The following is a 27,496-nucleotide window of genomic DNA, read 5'->3' as shown; positions in this document are numbered from 1 at the left end:
GTCACCACCATAAGAACATGCTGGAGGGATAGATTCCTGTCCCAGAGACTTCCCATACTCTGGAACAGACTACCTATGTCAAACAGAGCTCCTCATTAGCACTCTTCAAGAAAAATCTTGACGATTGGATGGGAAATGGGAAATTCACCACAGGGATCACTTCTGTGGCTCTGCTCAACAGGGGCACAGGAAAATAATTTTCTTGGGTGGCGAAAGCCAGGGTACGTTTTTGGCTAGGCTTATATAGGCCCTAGGGCCAATAGGCTAGTACCTACCTATGAACCTATTACTGCTGTGGTTCCTTTACAAATATCTTCCAATAAACTAATTAGGTCTGCTGTAAACCCCATTCACTACTTCCTAGTGATCCACTGTAATATAGCAAAAGCTTTTTCTGCATCGACTGATACCAATGTTTTCTCTTTTGTTTCTGCTTCCCTGTGAATCATACAAATTTTTACCAATGTCTGCCTGTCTTTAATGAACCCACACTGATCTTGTATTAAATTTGGGAAAATTGCTTGAATTCTAGCTACTATTATTGAAATAAATATTTCATAATCATTACTTAAAATTGATATTGGCCTAAACGATCCTGTGTTATAGGAGTTCTTCCCTTCCTTTAATAACAAAGTTATTACCAGCTCTTTCCACAATTTTGGCACTTATTTGAGATAACATTGCATTAATTAATTTAAGTGATTTTGGGATTATGGCTGATTTAAAATATTTTCACATCTCAGTAGGCAGCGTATCCCACCCTGGAGTCCTTCCTGTCACTTGACTTGAATTTGGTCTTATTTTCCTGCTGCTTAATGGGATCAGCCAAGTTTTTTTGCTACCTCTTCCTCTGTTCATGGATATACAGACAAACCCATCATGAATTCACCTCTTCCCCCACTCTACAATAACTACTCTCTGGTTATACACATTTTCATTTTTTTTAAATATATGCCTTACTTCATTTGCATATAATGTAATTCTTCCCATAGGTGCATTCCATATTCTGAAAATGCATGTCGCCGTTTTTCTGCTGCCTCAGTTTACAAGCAAAGTAGTTCTGCTGCTTTGGGGTATCCACAAAGTATAGTACTTTGGTAGCGATTTGTCTGTTTTTAAAGATCTTCTTGCAAACCTTGCTATGTTTGCTCAAGTTTTCACCTATTTCCATTCATCTTCCCTGAAGTATTCCTCTTATATCTGAAACCGCCTAATTTCTTCTAGTCTGTGTCAATCTATCCTTCCCCCTTTTCTCCCCATTCCTCTCTTTCAAGTGTCACACATTCCCTTCAGCTTTTTTTTTTCTGATCCCATAATTCTCCCAAATCTGTTGCCATCTCCTCTTCTTGCAATATAGATTTTTAAACTCTTCTTCTAGTATTTTCTTTCTTCTTGTGTCACTCAGGACAGTTCAGTTGTAGCTTCCAATGCCTTTCAGGCTTTCTTTTACTTTGTGTTACTATATCCATTTGCACAGCAGTGTGATCTGTTAATATTGGATGTGTCTGCATTTTGTTTAAAGCACATTCATGTTCTCTTGAGCTATAAAAGTATTTACCATGACAGAGTTCAAGATTAATTTTTACTTGTAAAACTAAGCTATGTCAATCCTCTCATCCACATCTAATCATATGTATAATTTCATTAACTTAAGTGTAATCCCTTCATCTGATAAAAGGGCAAAAACTAAAAAAATATCAATATCATGCTTGCAGGCGACTACATATTCCAGTCTCCTCCTATCATCCCTATTCCCTCTGTTATGATTTTTATTTCTAATAAGTTTAGGGGGCATATATACTAGTTCCCTATTGTTAATCTTTGGCCTCTCCAATAGCTTATCAGTGTGTGCATGTGTACACGCACATACACATATATATCTATGTATGTGTGTGTATATCAAAGGAAGTTACTAGGCTACTGGCCCTGAGGTTCTTACATGGCTAGCCAAGAATTCAGCCCATGTTTCAACGTGTGTGTGTCTATATGTACATATATATATATATATATATATATATATACACACACACATACACACACACGCACACACACCATACATTCGCTTCCCCAATATCAATTAATGCTCCCCTTTTCACAAGTATCACTTTAACCCCCTCAATTCCCTCTAGTGTATTAGCAAAACAGCCACAAGCCTGACTTATTCTTACCAGCTCATTATGTTCTTTTTTTGCTTAAGTGAGTTTCCTGCAGCATCACCCCCTTCCTAATATAATTCAACACTTTTCTGGTCTTCTCTTTTTCTGTTAGACTATTTACATTCCATTATAAAATTTTTAATGTCATTTTTTTATTTTCCATTCTCCCCAACCTTTCCCTAATTTTTACTTGTCTATGAATAATTTTGTCATGTTGCCTTTTGATTTGTCTTTGTAATGAGGTCAATAGACTGTTTATCCTCTCCCCTCCTGTGATTATCATCTTCTACACACTTCTAAAAACATAAAACTTCATTTTTAGTTTCAGATATCTTTTACTGTAGTCCTCATTCATACTGCACTTTCCTATTTACCACCAGTGACAGCTTAGAAATATATTTCTTTGCTATTAATATTCTGTTTTTCCCCCCTCCTCCTTTCCCTATAACACACTGCCATGGTCAACATCTGATGGTTTACAGTTCAATTCATATAAAAATATTCCGGAACATTCCTTAGACAGCATCAAGCCCCATCTTTCCCATACTTTTTATTCTCACTTGGCAATTACCTTTAAACAATGAACTTTCACCGCGACCACTGGAACCTGTACACACACTATTCTATGATGATATGATCCTTCTCAACATCTGGAGTGCAGAGACAACCTCCGGTGGGTCTGATAAACTCACTCCTACACAGGGATCCATCTCTTCCTTGGAAGAGACATGAAGCCTGCAGAGCAATTTTTGAATCCATGAAGAAAGCTGATTCTAATGAGGGGATCATTGCTGAGGAGTCAAAAGCTGACATCCCAACAGTACAGCGGGTCTCTGCACCAAAACTGTGTCAGAAGGTGCCAAACATGATTCCATGGATCCAAGACTTAAGAGAAATCCAACCAGGCTGGAGGTGAACAAGTCAGATCCAAAGATAATGTAGCTGATGAAAAATGATACATTGATCTCTGCAGCACAGGATCCCAACAATTCAGAAGAGACCAGAGACAGATGTCAGACTAAGTGGGAGTCTCAATAGGGGTGAAATGTACAGAAACAACAGCCTTTAGAGCTGAAGGGAAAGGAATGACCGCATTTCACCCTAGGTCTTGAGAACATTCTTCATAAGATGATCCAGGTCTACTTCAGTGGTGTTTCTATAGGACCTGAAGGATTGCTCAGACACTGATGATGAAGGTCTTGAAGGAACAAGTCTTTCTTTGGAAAGTCCTGAATGGTAATGGTTTGCAGAACGTCTGGATATGGGGTGGAATACAGGTGGGAGTACGTGCCCTGGAACCTGTGCATATATCCTTTACTCCTCAAATCTTGGCTATTTAGCAACTGTGGTCAGAGCCAAAGTTTCATCTGGCCGCTTCGGATCCAAATCCTTACCTGTTCAGTCTTTTATGACTTTCTTTATGACTTTTGAACCTTTGGATCTGGCATATGAAGCCCTTTCATTATCAATTTAATCCACCAGTCTGCCAATGCTCTGGGCACAAAGGAAGAGCAATTTTATGAATGCATTTTGTACATTTTTTTAAAGCTACTCTGTTCTTCCATTGCCAGACACCAAGAACAACCCAAAAAGACCATCAAATTTCAGCGAGTACAGTGCAAAAACCACAAGAAAATTATTTTCTATTCCTCACCAAGAAAACTGTACTTAATCACAATATCTAAGTATTACTATAATGCAAAACACACTCATGATAAAGTTGAAGGAAAGAGGATGATGACAATCATTCATTCAGGGGCAGAAATAACAGCTTTGACAGGAAAAAGGTGGAGAATAAAGAGAATAACTGTTAACTTTTATAAATCTAACTCTTCAATCCAATATGAAACGTGAGGGTATCAAATCTTACTTGGTTGCAACCATGAATAAATCCAAAAACTATCTACCAATCCAGACCAAAACCAAAGATAAAAAAAACTTTAATAAAAATTCAACATGAGCACTCCTTCACAGTTGGGCACTTTCATCCCTTCGGTGTTTGGGATTTCAGCAGAACCATTAATTGATGATTAAACAAGCCTTTAAGATACATTCTTTTTCACATGCCCCTTAAAGTTACAGTCAATATAAATCTACTCAATGTAACAAATCTGTTAAAAGACTAAACAAAAAAATAAAAAATAATAAATAAAAAATATTTTTTAAAAATCGAAGGCGGATAACAGAGAAACTCCCACTTCAAGTTATTGAGTCACACTCAAAGCCTAACATTTTAACTCGCTCATAATTGAAACTGATTCATTTAGACCCAGCACATTAGAGGCATTTGTTCACAGCTGCCAAATCTTTTCTTTGTATGTTTAGTGATCTCCACCAGGATCTATATCACATTGTCAAAGTCTTATAACTTTGAGCACGTAATGTTCGAATCATTATGTTCGAAGTTACAGAACTTCGACTATGGATAAAAAAAAAAACAAAAAAACCCCAGAAAACAAAATAAACTGTTTTAAGCAGGGGGCAAGCCCCCCTTGCACCCCCCACTACTTAAATATACCAACTCAGAGATCACACCCCATTGAACAAAATCGAAACCTCCGCTTATGGAGATTTCCATTCAAACGCTTGAACCTTTACAAATTCAAACTTATGGTCTCGACCATATGCGGTTCGAACTTGTAATAGTTTGACTACATGATAGGAACCCTCTCCCCCATAACAAGAGCTTTGAACTTTTTCCAGAATAAGAAATTACTTGATAAAACTGTTGCAGACTGTGGCATGTCTGGCTAAAGTACTTTTACTATTATTTTTGCTGATAAATTCTTTTATTTAAGTCGTTTTCTGTTTTCCTTATATGAAACGCCGTGCATGAACAGCATCTTGCCAAGCCTGTTTTACAATGAAACCTACCTTTTTGTCATTCAATTCTCTATGCTGTCCAAGATCCCTTCATTCTCTTCTCAGTCTATATAGGGCTACTGCCTACAGCATCCACATTTCATGGTCTTGTATGTCCAATAACTTTCTATAAGAGCTGGTCACTCCATTTTTTTTATTCCTATTCTCATAAATAAAATTTGGGGGGTTGGAAAGCTTAATATGAGGAACTTCTACACTCTCCAGTATGCTCCACTTTTTAAACAATCTTTTTGATGTCTGTTGCATCTGATGAATAATGTAGCACCATATAATTCATAACTCTTTTATGTACTGCAAACCTGTATGAATAACAGGTGTACATTGTTCACTTCTTTGCTGTAAGACTTGATTATAAAATTCATCAACAAGTACTTGAGGGTAACTGCTTTCTAAAAACATGGCATTGACCTTTCTGAACTTTTCCTTGCATCATTCATCTTTCGATGCAAGTCTCGAAAGCCTAATAATAATTCTTCCTCGTCTTCTGCAAAAATTTGTATAATATTTCTGAATGCAACTCTTTTGCCAAGATCTCCCTTTAAGAGCCCTGTTTACCCCTGGGATTTAACTTTAGTACTGCAGCCAAATGCAATTTAAAATTCCTATCTTGGAAGACCACCTTTCTGGTTGTTATAACCTTGGAAAGGAGACTATCAGAACTTCACACTTTATCCTACAAACTCCCTTACTTGGTCTTTCACAAGAATAGGGTTACCTTACAGTCGCAATGCTTCCTTTCTACTGAAGTGGTGTCAGAATCCAATATTAATCAAGTCATTCATCTTCCAGTATTCTTTCCAAATTTCAGTAATAAAGGGAAATTCTTGCTGCATTCATTGGATGCCCATAGACAGTTACATTAATATTTGCATCGTACAAAGGATTTCAGGAAGTCACGCCAACTTTTCATTTCCTTTGCACACCATAGCAACCTGTCAAGAAAATAACTATAGCCAGATGGATGACAGAATGTATTTATTTGGTGTATGCACAATTCAATGTGCCCCTCTACAAACCTGTAAGAGCTTATTCTACTACATCTGTGGCAACTTCCATGCTTTTGTAGGAGCTTACTCTACTAGATTTGTGGCAACATCCATGCTTTTTCAGTCTAGAGCTTTCATGGAAGATATTTGTGCCGCTGCTACTTGGTCAAATCCACATACCTTTATCAACCACTACAAATCAGATCTGGTCTCAAGGGGGAGATGGTGTTTGGCTTGGCCTTTCTCAGGAACATACTTCCTTAGGGTCCACCAAGGGCTCAGGTAGCTGAAGACTCTGTTCCATCCATTGAAGATGAATGAAAACTGACATGAGATAAAGTTATGTACTCACCATAATGTTCCATTGGTGTTGTCAATTTTCATTCAGCCTCAACTCCCCACCCTTTTTCAAATTTCCACTGTCCAGAAACACATTTGTGAGGACACAGTCAGCAACCCTTGCTCCCATGGATTTGAACTCCAGTGATGACATCTTGCATAGTTCTTTGTTTATACTTCTCCTTTCCTCAAGCTATATGCATTACCTGAGGTGAGAGGGGACCCAAGCATTGTGGGTAGGAAAGAGCTTGAGTTTGTAAGCTTCCACGAGTTGTAGTAACAGCCAAGTTGAATCAAAGGTCAGATCCGAGTACCATACGTTGAGGCTGAATGAAAATGGACAGAGCAGATAGAACATTATGGTGAGTACAGAAAAAGAAGTTATGTCTTACCATAACGTTCCATCTGTATTGTTGATCCTTGTTCAGTCATTATGCCTGGGTTATCTGTTCTGACCTCGGAACAGAGCCGGCCATCTTCCAAGCTCACGACAGCCACAAACTCTCGAGCTAAACTCTTACCCACAATTCTCCTCTTCCTGCTACCTCAGATTGAGTTTACAAGTCAAAGGAAGTAGAGGCTACCTCTGGTCAAAGAACTAACAGAACCGGATGATGAGTTCCACTATAAGCCTCAGGAGGGGGAAGGAGGGAGGGTCATAATGACTGAACTAGGATTAACAATACAGATGGAACGTTATGGTAAGGCTTAACTTCTTTTATCTGATATTGTTAATCCTCGCTCATTCCTTACGCCTGGGACAGAGTCCCCAGCTACCTTTATTCTTGGAAGGCTCTCATAGAAGGACATTCCTGAGCATCACTGAACCAAAGAATGCTCTTCCTCTGGAGGCCAAATCCAATTTGTAACGGCTGATGAAGGTATGGGGTCGAGCCCAAGTTGCAGCTGCACAAATGTTAGGTAAAGAAGCTCTTGCATGAAAGGCAGCAGAAGTTGCGACCGACCTAGTGGAATGAGCCCTAACGGCTGTAGTCAGAGGGATATAGTGAGTTTTGTAAATAAATGTTACACAGTCTTTTAACCATTTAGCCAATGTGACCTTAGAAACAGCACATCCAAGTCTAGGACCAGAGTAGGCCAGGAACAGCTGATCTGATTTGCGAGAAGCCTTAGTACTGTCCAGATAGAAACGAAGTTGCCTCTGAATGTCAAGGGTATGTAGGCAATACTCTCCTCTGTTAGAATGATTGGGAAAGAAAACTGGCAATTCAATGGATTGGTTAATGGACATTTCAGAGATCACTTTTGGCAGGAAGGAAGGATTAGTTCTCAATGACACTATCTTTATGAAAGATTAAGTAAGGCTGTTTGATTCATAGAGCTTGAAGTTTAGAGATACGTCTGACAGAAGTAATGACGACCAAGAGCAAAGTTTTCCAAGAAAGAAACTTGAAGTCGCAAGAAAAAGCTGGTTCAAAGGGAGCCATAGTCAACGCTTGCAGAACTAAAGATAGATCCCATGGCTGGCTAGGTTCTCTAAAAGGGGGCTTCAAATGATTTACGCCTTTTAGAAAAGTCTTGCATAATTTGTGTGACATAAGAGAGTCATGGACACCATTGTGAAAATTAGATATCACAGCCAAATGAACTCGAATGGTAGAAGCAGAGAGGCCGGATTGGAATAAACTGGACAGGTACTCCAGTACCACCGGCACTGGTGCTGAAAAAGGTTCTCTTTCTCCTTCAGCCAAATGGTAAACCTTTTCCACTTGCTGAGATAAGTAATTCTGGTGGAAGACTTATGAGACGCAATAAGAATGTCAAGAGATCATTCTGCCTGGCAATCACTGGAAGTGGAGGAGCCAAGCTGTGAGCTTTAGGCTGTTCAGGTTGGAGTGAATCAGGTTCTTCGGATGGGAGATCAAATCCGGAGTCGGATCGAGAATCCATGGTTGATCTAGCAGGTGAGGCCATAAGAAGGGGAACCAAATTTGCCGAGACCAATATGGCACAATGAGGATTATCTTGCTCTTCAACCGGCGGGCTTTCTTCAGGAACTGGAGAATGAGAGGAAGATGGAGAAAGGCATAAAGCAGACCCAAGGGCCAATCGTGAACTAGAGCACCCCTAGGGGACGGTCCCCGAGGGAGAAGTAATTGCTGCACTTGTAGTTGATTGGGGATACAGAAAGAGAGCAGCAAGGGAAACCCCAGCGGTTGAAAATCTCTGCCACTACAGGAGGATTCAGAGACCACTCGTGTGGTTGCAGAATGCACCTGCTCAATCTGTCTACTATCACGATGGAACTCCCGGAAATGTGTGTTGCTAAAAGAAAGCGGTTGGTAGCCATCACCCATTGCCATATCCTCATGGCCTCCCGACAAAGAGGGTAGGATTTGGCTCCACCTTGTTTGTTGATGCACCAGACTACAGCCATGGTGTCTAATTGTATTGCAATAGTTCCTGACAGAAGAAGGGGCTGAAATGCTTGCAACGCTAAAAGCACCACCCTCATTTCTAGGACATTTATATGCAGATGAGCCTCTAGGTCCGACCACGTGCCTTGGACTGTCTTCCCCTGAAAAAGCCCCACCCCCACCCCATCAGGGAGGCGTCCATGGTCACTGTGGCTTTGGCTGTTGGGGTGAAGGGGCGAGACCATTGTGACGGGTTCTGCGACATCCACCAAATTAAGTCTCGTTTGCATCTCTGAGTCACTCGAATCTGGGATGAGAGAGGAGACCGAAAAGGGTACCTCTGGGTGAGTAGTAACCATTGTAAAATCCTCATGTGAAACCTCGCGAGAAGAACAATGTTGATGGAAGCTGCCATGGAACGCAACAGCTGGAAAATGGAATGCGCTGTCGATCTTTCCCTTGAGAGGATGGGTATGAGTTGTTGTTTTATCCTTAAGATTCTGCGCTCTGGAATCGATGCTGTGCAGTTCTTTGTATCCAACAGGACACCCATGAATTCTATGAACTGGGATGGGGATAGGTTGGATTTTTGCCAGTTTATAGTTATACCTAAACTTTCTGCGATGTGAAAAGAGTATGCCAAGGCTTTTTCCAATAGACGTCTGGTGGGAGTGGTGATGAGCCAGTTGTCTAAATATGGAAACACCCGGGATCCTTGCAGTCACAGGTGAGCTGTGACAACTGCCATGCACTTGGTGAACACACTATGGGCTGTAGAGAGTCCGAAAGGCAGTACTCGGAGCTGGTAATGACTGGCTCCCGCATGGAAGCGAAGGAATCTTCGATGGTCTGTCCACCTTTATGTGGTAGTACGCATCTTGAAGATCTATAGAGCACATCCAATCGCCTGCCTCCAATAATGGGAGGATAGACTGCATTGTGACCATCCGGAATTTCTGTACTTCTAAGAATTTGTTTAGCACACTGAGATCCAAGATTGGTCTCCAGTCCCCGGTCTTTTTTGGTACTAAAAATGATGAGTAGAATCCGGATACTACATGGTCCGGAGGGACTGTTTGGATGACTCTTTCTTGGCAGCTTTGAAATCTCTAATGCTGCTTCTACCCTTTGACTGGGTGGAATGTCAGGTAAGCTCCTTAGTGGGGCAGGACAAAGATCGAAGGGAATATGATAACCTCTGGTTATTACCTCTCATACCCAAGAATTGGTGGTAATGGTTAGCCAGACAGAAGGGTACAAGGAGAAACGACCCCTAACTGCTTCCAGAGGAAAGCAGTTGGGCCGCTCTTCAGGAGTGCTGGTAGGACTGGCCAGAGAAAGAATCTCTGGAACCCTGGTTACGCAGACCTCCTCTGCCCCGAAAGGGGCATCTTCCATATGAGTTCCCCCCTCCACCTCTAGGGGAAAACTCGGCTCGTGTATCATGGAAAGAACCCTGAGACTTTTTGTGCCACATCTTCCCACTCTTCTGGTTTCTGGAGAAAGCCCTCTGAGGGGAAGAATAGCGGACACCCACGGCAGAAAGGGTCTTACCATTCTGTACACCTAGCCAGTGTGTCTTTAACCTTGGGTCCAAACAATGAAGAGGCTTCAACGGAAGCGTTCAGAAAGGAAGCCTTGAAAGGTTCCGCGAAGTCACACAAGCGCATCCAGGCATGCCGTCTCATGACTATAAATAACTGCACCCGCTGCTCTCGCTGCTCCTTCTGATGTATGAGAAATCAGACGCATGGAGGAGTTAGAAATCGATTCAAGGGTGGCTAACTGTGGGGCCACTTTGTCCAGGACCTCATCAGACACAGCTCCGGCCAAGGTTTCAGACAGCTCAGAAATTAAGTCTCTTTGAAGCAAGGTAAAATGTGCCATATAATTCAGGGACCTGACTGCAAAGGTCGCTGATGCAAAGGTATGCTTCCCCAATCTGTCCAGCGCCCGGGACTCTTTGTTGGGTGGGTGGACAGTCTGGCTTTCTTTCGCCAGATCCTTTTGCTGCAGCCGCCACCACCAAGCCATCTACAGAAGACCTTTGGACCAGTGAGATTGGGTGGGTGGATTTTATCTGGCCTGCGGAGAATGGTGTCAACGGCATCATGAGCCTTCTATGCATGCTACACAATGAGCCGGACAAGGTCGTCGGCAGATGGAGTAACCCAAGAGGTAGGGGGCTGGGCACGAAAGGCCTGCAGGAACACAGACTCTTCAGAGGTCGGGTTAGAGGGCCGCCAATCACCTCTCTGCTCAAGTATTTCGAGGATATCTCCAAAGGATACCTCAGAGGGTGACCAAGGGGACCCTTCCCCATCATCAAAGTCTGTGTCTTCCTTGATGGACTCTTCTGGGGAATCCACATGCTTCCTCTTACACGAACTCTTGCGATGAACTTCCTCAGGGGGGAGAAGACAGCACAAGAGTAGCCTCCAGTGGGAGTATGTCCTGAGGCCCTTGTACCTGGTGTCTGCCAGAGGTGTCTTGTGTAAATTGTGGTCCACAGACACGAGAGCCTTCTCCATGAGTTGGAAGGCTGGTCCACCCGAGGTCGTCACACCTCGCTCAAGCAAATCAGCCTGCCAACTCGGAGTCCCTGGATGGCTGTGAAAAAACAGGAGTACGTACGTCACAGCTAGCATCCAGAGCAGTGACTGGAGTGACAAGTCTCTCTTGCCACAAAGGTGACTAAGACTCCTTAGTGAGGTCCATGAAAGGAGCCGAAGTGAGGGAAGTCTGTGCTACAGCAGGGGGCTTCAAAGGCAATGAAGGAGGAGAATAAGTAGGAGTCCTTGGAGAAGGGTGATCACCAAAAGAAGAGTAGTTCCTGGAGAGTTGGATACCTCTGGCCAAAAGCAATTGATCCACAAGGCACACCATATCATGTTCCGAGAGGCTTCTAGTGGATCTCACAGACAGCTGAAAGGGAGTCAGGTCTATTCAAGGATGCAGGAAACTTGGTGCCCACAAAGGGGTCTTTAGACGGTGCTAAGATAGGCATCTGCACCAAAAACAACGGAGCCGTAAAGGCTTGTACTACTGGCGTTTGCACCAAGGAGATCGGTGCCGAAGGTAATGTCTGCACCGAGAGGTCGGTGCCGAAGTGGTAGCTGGCACTATGGTAGGTGTCGAAAGAGTCTGTGCGGAAAATGAGGTAGTCGGTACCATGAAAATAGTCTGAGTCAAAGCAGAAGCTGGCGTCGGAACAATCATCGACACCGGAAAGGTCTGCATCGAGGAAAAGGTCAGTGCCGATACGGAAGTCTGAACCAAGGGGCCCCTTGGTTCCGATGAGGTATAGGGCACAAAACCCGGTGCCGAAGAACTAGGCACCGAAAGCCTTGGGGCCGAGGAAGTCAAATCCAAACTAGAAAGTCTGGCCTTCTTAGATCTCGGTTCCTGATTGTCCCCCCAGCAGGAGACTATGGGAAAGACTTGCCCTTCTTGTGTCCATATCTTTTCTTATGGGAACTAGGAGGGGTTGAAACCTCCACCCCAGAAATAGCCTCTGAAAAGGAAAATTTCAGTCCCTTTAAAATCAGCTTATTTTTCCTTTCCACCAAAGTCCTGTTAGATAAATTAGCACAAATCCCACAAGGCAGGTCAACAGTCAAGTGAGGCACACCCAAACAGTAAACACATAATGCATGTGCATCCAAAATAGGAAATTTATGCCCACAATCCACACATCTTTTAAATCCTGGACTACTTTTTTTCTCTGTCATGATGGGGGAAGATGAAGAAGGTACCAACAATGGTACAAGAAATACCCAAAGGTAAAGCAGGAAAGAATTTACCAACGATGGCGAAGGAGTTACCTCACGGTATGAAAAAAGGGCTAGAGGAAACCAAAAAGAGTTTCTAGATGTGAAAGGGTAAGAGATAACTATTCAACAAATTTAGAACAGAGAATAACTGCAATACGATAAAGTATTATCAAAGAAGTTTACTTAGCTCAAGAGAAGTGGCTTGACTCGACTGAATGGGAATGCGGCAAACGAAATCTGGGGTAACAGGGAGAGGGAAATTGTGGTTAAGAGTTTAGTTCGAGAGTTTGTGGCTGTCGCGAGCTTGGAAGATGGCCGGCTCGGTTCCGAGGTCGGACCCGATAACCCAGACTTAAGGAATGAACGAGAATTAACAATATCAGATCTTATTTTTACTAAACATGGGCTTTCTGTATATTGAAGTTTCAAAATTATCTTGATGCCCATGCTGATTTTCACATCCAAGTAGTGGACTTAATGAACATTGGTGTTGTAAGTGAACTTTAAGAATGTGGTGGTATTTCCTAAATTCTTGATGAATTCCTGTAGTTGCGAGTCGTCACCTGTCCATACTAGGAAAATATTGTCAAAGTATTAAAGGTGCACCTGACTTTTTTAAAATCATCCATTTTAAATACTATTAGCTTTTCCCACCAATATAAAACCACATTGGCGAATATGGGCGCATATGCGGCCAACATAGCGAACCTCTGCAACTGTTTAAAATATTCACCTTAAAAAAAAATGAAATTTTTCAAAGTAACATCCATAAAATCATAAATTAGTTTTATATCTTCCACTAATACTTCATACTGTGCTACCACTTCATTGAACCATACTAACTCACATTCGTGGGGTATAACAGTAAACAGATTTTTAATATTACGTGTGACCGAAAGACAATTGTCCAAATGTACATGTCTTAACCTGTCTGCAAAGTCTCACGAGTCCTTGAGAACATGTTGGCTGTTTCTAAACTAATTCTTTAATTTAATGTCTATAAACTTAGCCATTGGTTCAGTGACTGACTCTTTTGCAGAGACAATAGGCTGGAGCGGTGGATCACTGACATCAGAATGTATTTTTGGTACGCCAAAAATCTTGGGTAAAATCTGACAACTGACCTTTAAAAATTGAAACAACTTGTAAGGAATGATCTCAAAGAATGAACTCATCCAAATACATGTTAACTGCTCTGTATGCTGTATTGATTTCACTGATGGACACATCTGACAGGCGTTTTCATCAATCAACAAATATGTCATCCTGACATAGTCCATTGTGTCCTACAGCACCATTCCTCCTTTGTCCAGTCTCATGTACCTAATGCTCTTGTTAGATGTGAATCCTTGTAAAATACCCTCTTCTTTTGTGGACAAGATGCAAAACATTTTATTTCTGTGGCTGCCTAACAAGTTTATTTTCTTTTTACACTGCCTCTTCAACGCGTTAATGACCGAATGTATGGTGGCAGGGTTAAAAACACTTTTGCATTTGAGCTCCTTTTCTAGGAGATGTACATTATTATCCCCCTCCCATAAGTATCTGTATATTAAGCTTCCTAAGGGTTGGGAGGGTGGCCTAATGGTTAAGGTGTTTGCCTTACAAACACAAGGTGCAGGGTTTGAGTCTCACAAGGGATAATTGGCTAAGCTTAAAATGGCTCGCAAGGGCAATTAGCTTAGTACTAATCTATGAACCTATGAACCTATATCTTTAAATCTATCAATGTTTGTTCAAGATTGGCCCTACTTGATGGGATAAGATTAAATCCCTTCACGAATAAACCGTGATGATCGGGTACAATATTCATATCAGTAAAACTAAAAATATTAAAGCTGTAAAATTGTAACAGTATCTTGAATAAAGGTATCCAAGTTTACCTCCATTAATTCCTGAATGCTTGCCATGCCTGTGAATTGTTTTTTCTTTGTTTGTTCCAGCTCCTATTTTTGGTTTTCATCTTCAGTGGATTGGTTGAAATTGATTCCGATCCCTCTCTGTGTTTGCTTGCCAATCTCTCTGAATGCCTCAATGATGGCTGCTCGAAAGAGAAATCCAACAATGGCAAAACCATTTAATGTACAGAGAAATGATTTGGTAGCTCCGAACAAATGCCACGAATGCGCCATGTCTAAATGAATCAATTATAATCACGTACGAGTTAAAACGTAGGGCTTTTAGAGTGTGACACAACATGAAGTGTGAGGTTCTCTGATGTCAGCCTTTGATTTTTTTTTTTTAATCTTGTATTTAATATTTTTTATTTATTACTTGAGTTTTTTAGTCTACCAGACTTGCTACACTGAATAGTTTATATTCATTAACTGTGACTTTAAGGGAATCAATTAATGCTATGGGGGTGTTAGGACCGTACCTTAAAGGCTTGTTTAATCAGAATTTAACAGTATTGATGAAGTCCCAAACACAGAAGGGATGAAAGCGCTTAACCAAAGGAGTGGAGTGTTCATGTTGAGTTTTTATTGAAGTTATTTTTTATCTTCGGTTTCGGTGTGGATTGGTTGACCGTTTTTAGAGAAAATAAGCAAACAGACAAAGTTGTTACCAGAAAACTGTTAAACATGAGGTGAAGTACTTGTCTGATACCAAGATCACGCTGCCTTTACAAGGATGGAAAACAAAATCTGAGGTAGCTACTGGGACAGAGGGATTATGGGAAGGAAGAATTCTTAAAGGGGCTGGAGGGTGGAGTACAGTTTCTCTGCCAGATCAGCAGTGACCAGAATTAATGAAGAGGATTCTGAGTTATTTTAAAGTTTGTATCCAATTTCTGAAATAACTTCACCTTTAGAAAAAAAAAACCTCTTACAGCAAGATGAGGCACCGAAATAAAGCTATGAAATAGGAAATATTTTTAAAAACCTAAAAATTAGTTCTCCAGTAATGACTATGTTGTTACTAATCCAAGTGTGCATCACACTGATACCAGTCAGAATGGGATCGAAGCTCTGACACTTCAAAAGAAAAGATTAGTTGCTTGTTGGTTCACAGCATCAACAGATGCATGATATAGTTACGTAGAAAGACATGTTAGCAACAGTATACTGATTTAAGAAATTCCATGTCTATAGTAAAGTTTACAAGGAAACAGACCACAACCTATTTACAACTTTGTGAAAGAAACCTTCTTGATTGCATGAGATTTTAATGTACATCCAAGCAAGGAACTACATATACTGCAGATATATTGAATATAGTATATTTAACTCATTAAAGTCTACCAATACCTCACTGTTGTTCTTTAGTTACATCCTATAGATGCCTGCAGGCATCTAACATTGCCTATTCATATTTACATTAATAACTCCAAAACCATACTGCATACTAGTTACTGAAATATTTCATTTTAAAGGTTAAATGACTGATAATGCAACTGCAATTATACTTGGTGTCTTTCTATTGCAAGTAAAACATTAAATTTACATATATTCTCCATTAAATTTCATATCTCTTCAAATATACTGCAATAAAGTAGCGCAAACGTAACTGCTAAGCCTCAAATGAAAGCTCTCAGCTGGAGGAGCAAAATGCTGCTGACAGTATGTGCGAAACTTGAGAGGTTGCACAGACACGCCAAGTTATTTATAAAACCTTACAAACTTTGTTACTGTGTTTATATAGTGAGTTTTTACTACCACTGCAAAAATATTTTATGCAGAGGAATTAGCCATTTACACTATTTTAGTAACCCTATGATCCCAGAGATATGAACATTTGTTCGAAATGTGAGGACAATTTGATCAAAAAGCTTAGGCACCACCATTGGAAGTTACAGTGCAAAGTTACAGAGATCCACTGGAGGAAATGTGTTAAACACAGATACATTTAGAAGTGCTAGATTGTACAGTTGTGTACACTTACAATAAATGTAGATGTCCGAGTGTATTCACTGTTGCAATTATCACAGTTGGGGTTATCAGCCTGCAGGTAAGCCCTCAATCAGCCTGAATACCAGACACTTAGTATTTCTGTGTCGGTTGCTGTCGCTCCAGGACTGATGACAGGTCGTCAGGGGTATAAATACCAGGCAGCCGACACCATTACATCAGTTTTTTCTTGCCCCAAATGTCAGGAGCCCCCCCCCCCCAATAGGGAGCTAAGCTATGGTAGGAAACTCATCACCAGTAAAAAGTAAATACCAATACCAATACCCCAGTAAGGGGAGAGTAATATACACAGAGAGGAGAGAGGAAAATCAGGACTGCAACAGTGAATACACTTGAACATCTACATTTATGGTAAGTGTACACAACTGTACTATGTTTGTGTTTCACTGTTGCAGTGATCACACTTGGGTTGATTCCCGAAGCTGAAGGGGTGGAGGCAGTCAAGACGAGCTTGGGTTGGCTAGTATGCCCTGCAGGACTGCTGTTGCAAAATCTGCCCTGGATTTGGAAAAGATAGGAAGGTGGTAATGCTTGGTAAAGGTGTGTACAGAACTCCAGGTAGCAGCTTCCAGAATGTCCCTGGTAGGGACTCCCCTGAGGAATGCTACTGAGGTAGAGGTTTCCCTAACTGAATGTGTTCTGACCCCCTGAGGGGTTGGTTTCCCATGGTGTTTGTAGCAGAAATGGATACAGTGTGCTATCCATTTGGAAATTGTTTGTTTTGAAATGACCTTGCCCTCTGCCCCTGGTGCAAAACTGAGTAGTAACTGGTCAGACTTCCTGAATGGCTTAGTCCTATCCAGGCAGAATCTGAGCTGTCTGTGCACGTCCAAGGAGTGCAGGATCCTTTCCCCTTTATTTAGAGGATTAGAGAAGGTTGGCAAATGGATAGACTGGTTGTGAGCCACACTGGACACCACTTTAGGCATAAAGGAAGGATTAGTCCTGGAGGGAGATCCTGTCAGTATGAAAAATAAAGAAGGGTTCCACAGCCATAAGTGCTTGCAGCTCAGACACTCTTCTAGCTGAAGTGATGGCCAGAAGGCAAGGCTGTTTTCCAAGAGAGGAATTTTAACTCAGCTGATGCTGCAGGCTCAAAGGGGGGTAGCGTGAGCTTTTCCAGTATAAAGTTAAGGTCCCAAGCAGGGGTGGGTGCTCTCCTTGGTGGCCTTAAGTTGTTTGCCCCTCTCAGGAACTGCTTAATGGGTGGGTGAGAGAAGAGAGGTGGCTCAGTAATGAGCCAAGATGGCAGAGGCATGGATCTTAATGGAGGAGAAGGAAAGGCCTCTGTGGAGTAGATCTGCTAGGTAATCCAAGATTAGAGGTAGGGAGGGCAGAGTTGTGTCCTCTCCTTTAGATTGAACCAAAGAGCAATACCTTTTCCACTTATCAGCATAGGATTTCCTTGTAATGGGTCTTCTGGTTTCAAGAATGACATCCAGCACCTGCTTGCTTAGGCTGGTCACTGGGGGGGATTCAAGGAATAAGCCAGGCTGCAAGATTCAAGATTTGCAGTTACAGATGCAAGATCTGTCCCCCCTGCTGAGTGAGGAGGGTTGGGGTCTGGAGTAGGTGCCAGGGTGGCACTGGTGACAGGCTGCGCAGTAGTGGGTACCAGTGCTGTCGTGGCCAGTCCGAGGTAATCAGGATCGTCATTGGTCTGTCCTGTCTTATCTTGAGTAATATTCTTGAGAGAAGGGGCAGAGGGGGGAATACATAGACCGAAAGGTTTTCCCACTTAAAGGATAGGGCATGCACTTTCTGGACACTGTTGTGAGGTGTCCTGGTGCAGAATTTGCTGAGCTGGTGATTGCAGATGGAGGCGAAGCGATCCCTCTCTGGTGTCCCCTATTTCTGGATTAGAAGGCTGAAGGTGCTGGGCTCTAAATGCCACTTGTGTGGGTCTAGGAGATTTCTGCTTAAGTTGTCTGCCAGCGATTTTATTTTGCCTGGCAGGAATTGAGCTTGCAGATGGACCTGCATATCCAACGCCGTGTTCCAAAGGGGCCCCTGCAGAGTGGGTAAGAGTGAGTTCCCCCCCAGCTTATTTATGCACCACGTAACTGTGGTGTTGTCTGTTTTTATTAGCAGGGGTCCTGGTGAGAGTAGGGATTTGAAAGCTGTTAGAGCATGTTGAACAGCTAGCATCTCTTTTTGGTTGATGTGCAGATGAATTTGACTTGTGCTCCAGTGGCCCTGAATGCACTTGTTGTCCAGGTGTGCCCCCCAGGCATAGTCTGACGCATCTGTGGTTAGGGTCTGGGTGGCATGGGGTTGAGTAAAAGGAAGTCTCTTGTTGTGGTTGCATGTTGCTGCCCACCAAAGAAACTCTGTCATTAGACAAGGTACGATAGGAATGACAGTTTCCAGGTCCTGAGAATTTTGGCACTAAAGACTAAGTACAACTGAATTTTCCTCATATGCAGTCTGGCATATGGAATTAGTAAGATGCAAGAGGCCATGAACCCTATGGCCTGCAGGATTTTCCTTGCCGATAGCTGGGTTCTGGTGACCATTTGAGTGAAGCAGCCTGTCAGATAGGCTTGTTTTTCTGGAGTAAGGAATGCTATCTGGGATGCTGTGTCCGAGCTTGCTCCCAGGAATACAATTTTTTGACTGGGGACTAGTTTTGATTTCTTTTCATTGATCGTGTACCCCAGGGAGATTAGAAGGTTCTTTATAAATGTCAGGTGCTGCAACAGTATTTCCTGACTCTCTGCCTGAATCAGGCAGTCGTCCAAGTACAGGTAAATTTGAATTTTTCTCTGTCTGCAGTAGGCAACGGCTGGAGCCAGGCATTTTGTGAATACTCTGGAAGCAGTGGATAAGCCAAAGGAAAGCGCAGAGAACTGATAATGCATAGATCCTGCCCTGAAGCATTTGTATTTCCTGCACGAGTCCCTGACAGGGATGTGCAGATAGGCTTCTTTTAAAGTCTAGGGTGGCTAACCAGGCATCTTTGGCCAGCATAGGAAGAAGCTGCTGAAGGGTGAGCATTTTGAATTTTGGTACCACCAGGAAGGTGCTTAGAATGGAAAGATCTAGGATTGGGCACCAAGTGCTTCTTTTCTGGGTACCAGGAAAAGTCTGGAATAGAACCCTTGACCTATCTGCTCTGCAGGAACAGGTTGAATTGCCTTTATGGAAAGCAAGGATTGAAGTTTGTATTGTGCCTCTGCCCATTGGCTTGGCGGAAGATCTGGGAACCCTTTTGGGGTTGGCAGTGAGTGGAATTAAAATTTGTACCCCTGGGATATAATGTAGAGGACCCATCGGTCTTTGGTGATGGAAGTCCATTTTTTTGAATGATGGGCAAGTTTTCCTCCTAGGGGCACGAGCAGTTGGGCAGAGGTGAGGAGTGGAGTTAAAAAGTCATTGCGAATTCTTTCCGTAAGGGGATGGCTTAGCACTCCCTGTTTTTGAAGTGGAGACACTCCGCTGCTTAGATCTCTGCATACCCTGAGACTGTAGTCTGGTGGGTCTGTTTCCCCTGAGTCTAGTTTATGATGGCCTTGAGAGGGCTGGAAAGGACCAATGCTTCGAGGGGCAATGCCTAATGAGTCTAGGAAACTGTACTTACAAGAAATCTTTAACTGACTGCATAGATTTAGCTTTTTCTTCCATCTTTTTAAGAACCTCTTCTGCTTTGGTGCCAAACAGATTGTCCTTGTTCAAAGGAGCGTCTAGTAATTTTGATTTGACATGGTCTGGCAAGGTCTGCTCCTTAAGCCAAGCATGCCTTCTCAGTACAGAACCAGTGACTGCTGCCATGCAAGATGCTTCTAGGGCGTCAAAGCCACATTGCAAAGCATGCTTGCTGACTTGGCTTGCAGAATGCATAAGCTCTTGTAATTCTTTACTTTCTGCACAGTCTGTAAAGGTAGCTAATTTTTGCTTAATAAGTTCCATAATATGTTGCTGGTACTTCAGCATGTGAAACTGGCAATTCAATGCCCTAATGGCGAGAGTTGCAGAGGTGTATACTTTTTTTTACCCCATCTGTCTAAAGCTCCGGCATTCCTGTCTGAAGGGGTGGGATTCTTAGCTGTAGTTGCTTTTCTACCTTTAGGCCCCTGGGAGATGACCGCTGGGTCAGCAGTAGGAGTTTTGAAAAGAAATTTGAGAGAGTCAGGAACTCTGTAGTACCTGCCTGGTTTCCTAGGAGCAGGGGGTAAAGCATAAGAAGTTAGACTGGATTCAGAACTGGGGGTATTGCTAAAGATCTATGTTGTGGCAAATCTAAAAATTCTCTGAGTCTCTTTTTGGTCTGAGGACAGTCTTGGCATTCCCAGTGGAAATGCTCTCAAAGTAAGTAGGGTTTTACCAAAAGAAAAATCCTATGGAGAAGAAGCAGAGGGAATGGATTCCTCTGCATTGGAAACCTCATAAGCAAATAAAGGCATGTCTTCATATTCGGAAACCTCAGAGTCGTCAGACTCTCGGTCTGTTAAAGCTGCTGGGGCCAAGTCTCTTTCTCTTAGCAGGGGAAGGCGGACTTCCCCTAATCAGCATAATCAGGTCTTCTGCCATTTTAAGCATTTGATGTTGTGGCAAAGAAGCAGGTGCTTGAGTTTGGGTCATCGTTTTTTGTAGGAGTAGCTCGTATACTCTTGGCCTTAGAAACTCAGTAGTTTTAGACAGAACTGAAGACGCAAAAGAAGTCGGTTTGTGTCAAATATTGGTAGTACGAAGAATTTCCTCAGAAGCTGGTGCCTGCACAGTGGCTCTGGACCCATCCAAGGTAGAGACATCCGCAGGTTCCATAGTCAAAGAAGAGTCTCGCGGCATGCCATTCGCCGAACAGGTCTCGGTAGTGGCCTGCGAATCCATCAAAGTGGGCATCAGGGACTGCGAAAGCGCCTCACTGAGTGCCAGCGAACTGGCGACTAGCTTAACGGAAGCGTCGTCAGCAGTTTTGGACCTGTGCGGTCTCTGTCTTTATCCTTATGTTTTTTCGGTAGTCGGATGGCTTACTGAAGCCATTTTGGAATACGGAGATAGAGAGCGAAAGTATTTAGCGACAATAAGGGCCCAACAACAAATAGTTCGGGCATTGAACAAAGCATAAAACAGACATTGAGGTACATTGTGGTCTGGGCCTAAACAGGTGACGCAGTAAGAATGGAAATCTCGGTGTGGTATTTGCTTTCCAGAGGCGAGACAATTGTCACCTTTTTCTGACATCGGTTAGAGCAAGAAAAAAGGATCCCTAACAGAACTCAGCTAGTGGCCAACTGGCACTCACGCGAAATGCTTCTGCTTTGGGCTCCTCGGCAAGAAAGACTGATGTAATGGTATCGGCTGCCTGTTTTTATACCCCTGACGGCCTGTCGTCAATCCTGGAGCGACAGCAACTGTTGCAGAAATACTAAGTCTCTGGTATTCGGGCCGAATGAGGGCTACAAGCAGGCAGATAACCCTAAGTATGATGACTGCAACAGTGAAACATGAAGAACATCAAGAAATTCTATGGGCAATTCCATAATTGCAAACAACAGAAGTAATCAATAATTCAATAAAGTCATTAACCCTAAGAATTCTAACACTTTAATCTTAAAATAGAATTAATAGACACAGCCATGGAGTCCTGGACAACCAGTCGCAATGAGCAATAGTTGACATTTATGTTCACATTTATTCAAGTGTTCATCAATAATATGCCCCCTTAAATCATTGTATCATGTTAGAAACTCAAACTTGTGGCCAGTGAAAGACTGAACATGCCTATACATGGCATTTGTTGTTTTTTTTTTATTCCTTATGTCTAATACATGCTCATATATTCTACTTCTTAACTTTCTGCTGTTTTTTTTTCCTACAAAGGATAGAAAACGAACCCTGCAGCTAGCTAAGTATACACCTGTTTACAAGTTATTATACATGCAGCACTAATGTTAAATGATTTTTCACCCAAAGTAAAAGTAAGGACATCGTGCACAACTTCTGCAATTTAAACATACCGATTCTTCTTAGACCAATCATAAACACAAATATTCACTTTCTAACCAATGCTTAAAGGATCTGTTCTTCTTGTATACAATGACTGGTCTTTCGCCTATCTTCAAGAATGGCGCTGTCATTTCTAAAAATGATCCAGTTTCACCTAATTAGAAATTAAGTAATTAATTAAGATTAAAGTATTATGTGAATTCTTAGGGTTTATTGTTTTACTGAATTATAGATTATGGGATGGTATTGGTGGATTTTATTCATGTGATACACTTGATTTTACATTTTAACAATTGTATTTCAATGTGTAAGTAGTTCTGATGAAGTTCCTGAGAAGCTTTTGTAATGAAAGCACTTAACTTTGGTCAATTAATGGAATTTTGAAGACAATATTTTGTCATTCAGTAGTACTACAGGACTGTTTTGAATCTGATTTTTACATATATTCAGGAGCTCCTAGACCAACAAGAAACAGCATAAAGAGAGTGCTCTTGCTCTTTTTTTTAAAACACTACTTAGGGACAAATAGCCCCTTCAACTAAGCATATAAGAAACATCAATGAAGATGCATAACATCTGAATAAATGAAAAGATGTACAACAAGCACCTTAAGAAACAAGATATTCTGTTGTACTCAAACTACCATGCTTTTTTCTTCTTTTTGAAGTTCAAATGAGTCAGTAGTGTCCCAAATTATGTTTGATCAGTAGTCTGGAGTAAAAAGCATAACAACTAACCTGAATGCTACAAAACATGAAGCATGCACCATTTTATTCATAATTACTTTATAATACATACATAATAATACATAATTACTTATGAGAACATTTTCAAAAATGACTTGGTATGCCCTCTGCAGAATCAGGTAGACTAACTTGTTCCAAATTAGGAATGCAAGATCTGGATAGAAACTGGTGCCAGACATCCTATAAACATTATTCAAAAATGTAAAAGTGTTGGGCAACTTTTTTTTTTTTAAAATAAGCAGACCCACATAAAGCTAACAAACATCTATGAAAGAAGAAATGAGAGTAGAGAGACTGAGGAAATGGATCTGATAAAATTCAACATCCCCCCACCTCTCATTAAACAGTGGAGAACTGAGCTAATCAAAATGATCACATGTCTGTTGGAAAACCATTTGGAACAGAGTCCTTAAACCATTTGGAACAGAGTCCTTCAGGGGACTCCCCCTCATCCTGGTCAATGTTATTATTAAACTAAACTTAAATTCATTCTTCCTTTAGTAAGATTCAGAAAGGATGAGAATGGGAAAAACTGACATTTTTCTAGAAGCAGCTCTCTGGAAAGAGTCGAAGTAAACATTTTCTTAAATGTCAAAGTAATTATTGCAATCAAATTTAACAGCATAACAATTTGTAAGACGGCTTTAATTCAAAATGTACAATGAATCCCTTAATTTAATTTCAAACTCGGAACATGTTTTCTGTGAACGGTTTTCCTTCCATTGTAAAACAGCAATGTATAAGAATTTGAAACCTCACATTTTAACATTTGAGTGTTTTCTTTCAAAGACATAAAAAAGTAACATCTTCAGCTTTCATTATAATTTTATTTGCTTTTCTGGGATATGCAATGTGAAAAACGACTGGATGCATAGCATCAATCTTGCTTCAAGAAAGTAAGTCACAAAAGCACTTTGCCTGTAGTATGACAACTGTGCCCTCTCCCACACTTTTTAACATGTCTCTTTCCCGATATCTGCCTACAGCAGTAAAACAAAACAGACTACAACCTAAAGGTAATGAAAACTGAAAGGACAGAAAGGGAAGCAGTACTACCAATCGATGTACTATTAATTAGAGCTGATAAAATTTCAGAACTACACAGTTAAGACTCCGATACATAGCACAAGCAGAAAACTATACTTAAAAGTGGAAAGGGATGTTAAGGAAGTGGGACTATATCACATAGTCAAAGTTACGTAACTTCGAACACCTAATGGTCGAACAATTATGTTCAAAGTTGTATAACTTCAACTACCCACAAAAAAAAAAAACAACATAACGGACAACAAAATAAACTGTTGTAAGCAGGGTGGGCAAGCCCCTCTGCACCCCACACACACCCAACTACTTAAATATACCAACTCACAGAATGCACCACAATGAACAGAATGGAAACCTCCATCTACGGAGATTTCCATTCACATGCTCAAACTTTTACAAATTCGAACTTATGGTCTCGACCATATGTGGTTCGAACTTGTAAAAGTTCGATGACGTGGTACGATCCCCAAGGAAACTGGGGGGGGGGGGGCTCAAGAAACAAGGAGAGACTAGGACTTTGGATGCAGGCCTTTAAGGAAAACAATCATACAGAATATTAAATCCATAAAGTAGCAGAAAGTATTCTAAGAGCTAAACAAACAGGGGAATGGAGAATGGACATTCTGACAAAAAGATGACTGTAATTTAGGGATATAGATAATAGGGGCTGGAATTTATTGGAGAAAACTGGCAAAGGAACAAAGACATTGGGAGCAAATAACTACAGAGGGAAAGATGATAGAATGGAAAGACGCCAAAAGCTTATTTGGACTGCAGGTTAGAGATCGCCTTCCCTATCAGTGATCAATATTGGTGTACAGGAAAAGAGAAATAAATAGGCAGGTTCTAAATGAAAGACCAGCACTGAGGGTTTTTAACAGAATCTAGAAAAGAAGCTGCCATTAAAGGCATAATTACAGCATAAAAAATATGGGATAACTATAAGAATCAGATAAGGTTAAAAAGACTAGGAAGAAAGACTAGATAAGCAATTCACAAAAACAATGGGAGGACATATGCATGTCTCCCAAATATGCAACAAAATCTAGAAGATTTAGGATTTTCGCCTTAAAATGTTTACATAGATATTTTTATACCCCAACCAGATTCCAGAGAAATATTCCTCAGGAAGACAACAAATGGAGGTGCGAAGGGAAGAAAAAGGTAATTGGGAACATATTTTCTGGGAGTGGGGTGAGTTGGCAGACTTAGGATTCCTTGTGGGATGCACTGTTGGAGACGCTAGGTGGGCCGATTGGTCTGATGAGGGAGATGATTTTTCTGACCTATCAAAGGTAACGTAAATGCTGCAAACTAATCCAATACATGTACATGTCCAATACAATATAATACATGTATTATACCATGTTAGTATGCGATTCTGAAGAAGTCCATGATTGAGTGGAGGAAAGCGCTTAATCGCAATGCACTTTTGCAACTGCTTTTAATTCAACTGCTCTGGATTATCGGAGTTTTTTTCATGTTTTGTCATTTTGGATTATCGGAGTTTTTTTCATGTTTTGTCATTTTTCGTTCAGCTGGTTGTGTTTAATTAAAGGGTGTATTATAGCTTCGCTGGTCCTGGCATATTTCTCTTGGTTTACGTGAATTGGATTTTTCTGACCTATGATACACAATCGTAATTGCCTAGACATGGGTAAAGCCTTGCTGTGTCCAATAATGCTGGCTGCCAAAACAGCAATTCCTAGAAAATGGAAATCAAAACGTAAACCAACTACAGTGGAAGTAGCAAATATAGTAACAGAGATACAACTGGAACTGAGATCATTAAAAAGGGGTAGAAGCAAACTACATAGGAAAAATGGGAATTGCGGGAACAATACATACAAGGAGCAATACATACAAGGGAGGAATGAGGTTTGAAAAGGCAGCAGGACTTAAATGAGCTATGTAATGCCTGAATAAAAGAAATTGGGTAGATTATAAGTGATGTATAATGTTTGCAATTGGGAGTGTGTCAGTATGGTTTGTGATGTAAAATGCTTGCAACTAGGATTGTGTCGGTGTGGTTTGCTTTCATTTATATAAATGTATATGTAGCACGCGATTGTTTAATAAAGATTTTTTTTTTGTTTAAAAAAGGCAGGAATTGAATAATTTATGTAATACTTGAAGGAATTCCCTGGAGAACAAATCCTCCAGAGAATTCTCCAAGGATGAAAATGGATGATTCATGTTAGTTTTGTCAAAGGACTATCAATCTCAACAACTGCTTATTTCCCATTTAAAAAGACTAAAATGACAGTCCTGTTAACAAAGGACCACAATTAACAGGCTATAAGATGCTTGGGCTGAGGTGATGAGGCATTTACTGAATACTTGCAACAAGGGAAATTTTAGGAGGTGAAGTGCTCCCCAAAGCTGAAAGGCAAAACCAGGGGAGGGCATCTAGAGTCCATCATCTATCATAAATTACCAAACTCTGAAGAAGGACCACAGCTTTAAGTCAGAGCCGTATTATTTGGTAACTAGAGGCTGACAAGCCCAAGAAAGAATGCATTCATTCATAGATGACATGGGGCTGACAAACTACAGAAGTCAGCTGAAGGAGAGAAGTGAGAAGGGATAATATACACAGAAAACTGGTGGGGACAAAAAACAAGGATATATACCATCTAAATCCTCTAATCAATGTTTAGTGGGCATGACTTAAGAAGCCATTTGGAAGAAGTTCCAAGGGAAGTGCTGAGAACCTAATGGCAGAGACTTAATTGGATATTTATGAATTCACCTGTGCATAGGGAGGGTTGGGAGGGTGGCCTAATGGTTAAGATGTTTGCCTTACAAACACAAGATGCAGGGTTTGAGTCTCACAAGGGATAACTGGCTAGGCTTAAAATGGCTCGCAAGGGCAGTTAGCCTAGAACTAATCTATGAACCTATGAACCTATAATTGCCTACTTACTTGACTCAACAGTTGATAGCAAAATTCTATATATCAAGTCGAAGACATGATGGAGACAGCGACCCCCTGACATCAAACATGCAAACTCACATGCATACTTACTGTAAGAATATATCTTTCCAACAAAGATGGACAAAAATTCTGGCATTTCTATAACTATACCGATGGAACACAAGAATCTCTAAAAAAGACACTTCACAAAACTTAAACTTGCAAGCAAAACACATACTAACTCTCACTTACTTCAGCGAGCACTCAATTTTTCTTAAAGCTGGTGAAAAAAATGGAGGAAATCAATTTGTACTATCCTAAACCAGAAGTTATACCAATAGCTAACATCAGCATAGGCCCCCATTTTGGGGGAAAAAACAAAATTCCCCCATAAGGTTTTTTAAAAACCAAGGGAAA

At 41.2% G+C, this 27,496-nt stretch overlaps 1 protein-coding gene across 1 annotated transcript in view; it reads right to left on the bottom strand.

The window, feature by feature from the left end:
- PPFIBP1 (PPFIA binding protein 1) overlaps window positions 1-27,496 on the bottom strand; it is a 2,404,664-nt gene that overhangs the window by 1,695,899 nt on the left and 681,269 nt on the right. The gene's annotated exons all lie outside the window — the stretch shown is intronic.

Source organism: Protopterus annectens, chromosome 9.part0, assembly GCF_019279795.1.
Source record: "Protopterus annectens isolate FY-2018-M chromosome 9.part0, PAN1.0, whole genome shotgun sequence".
NCBI lineage: Eukaryota > Metazoa > Chordata > Ceratodontiformes > Protopteridae > Protopterus > Protopterus annectens.
Note: the sequence above shows the minus strand (reverse complement) of the source record. Positions and strands in the feature narration are given on the sequence as shown.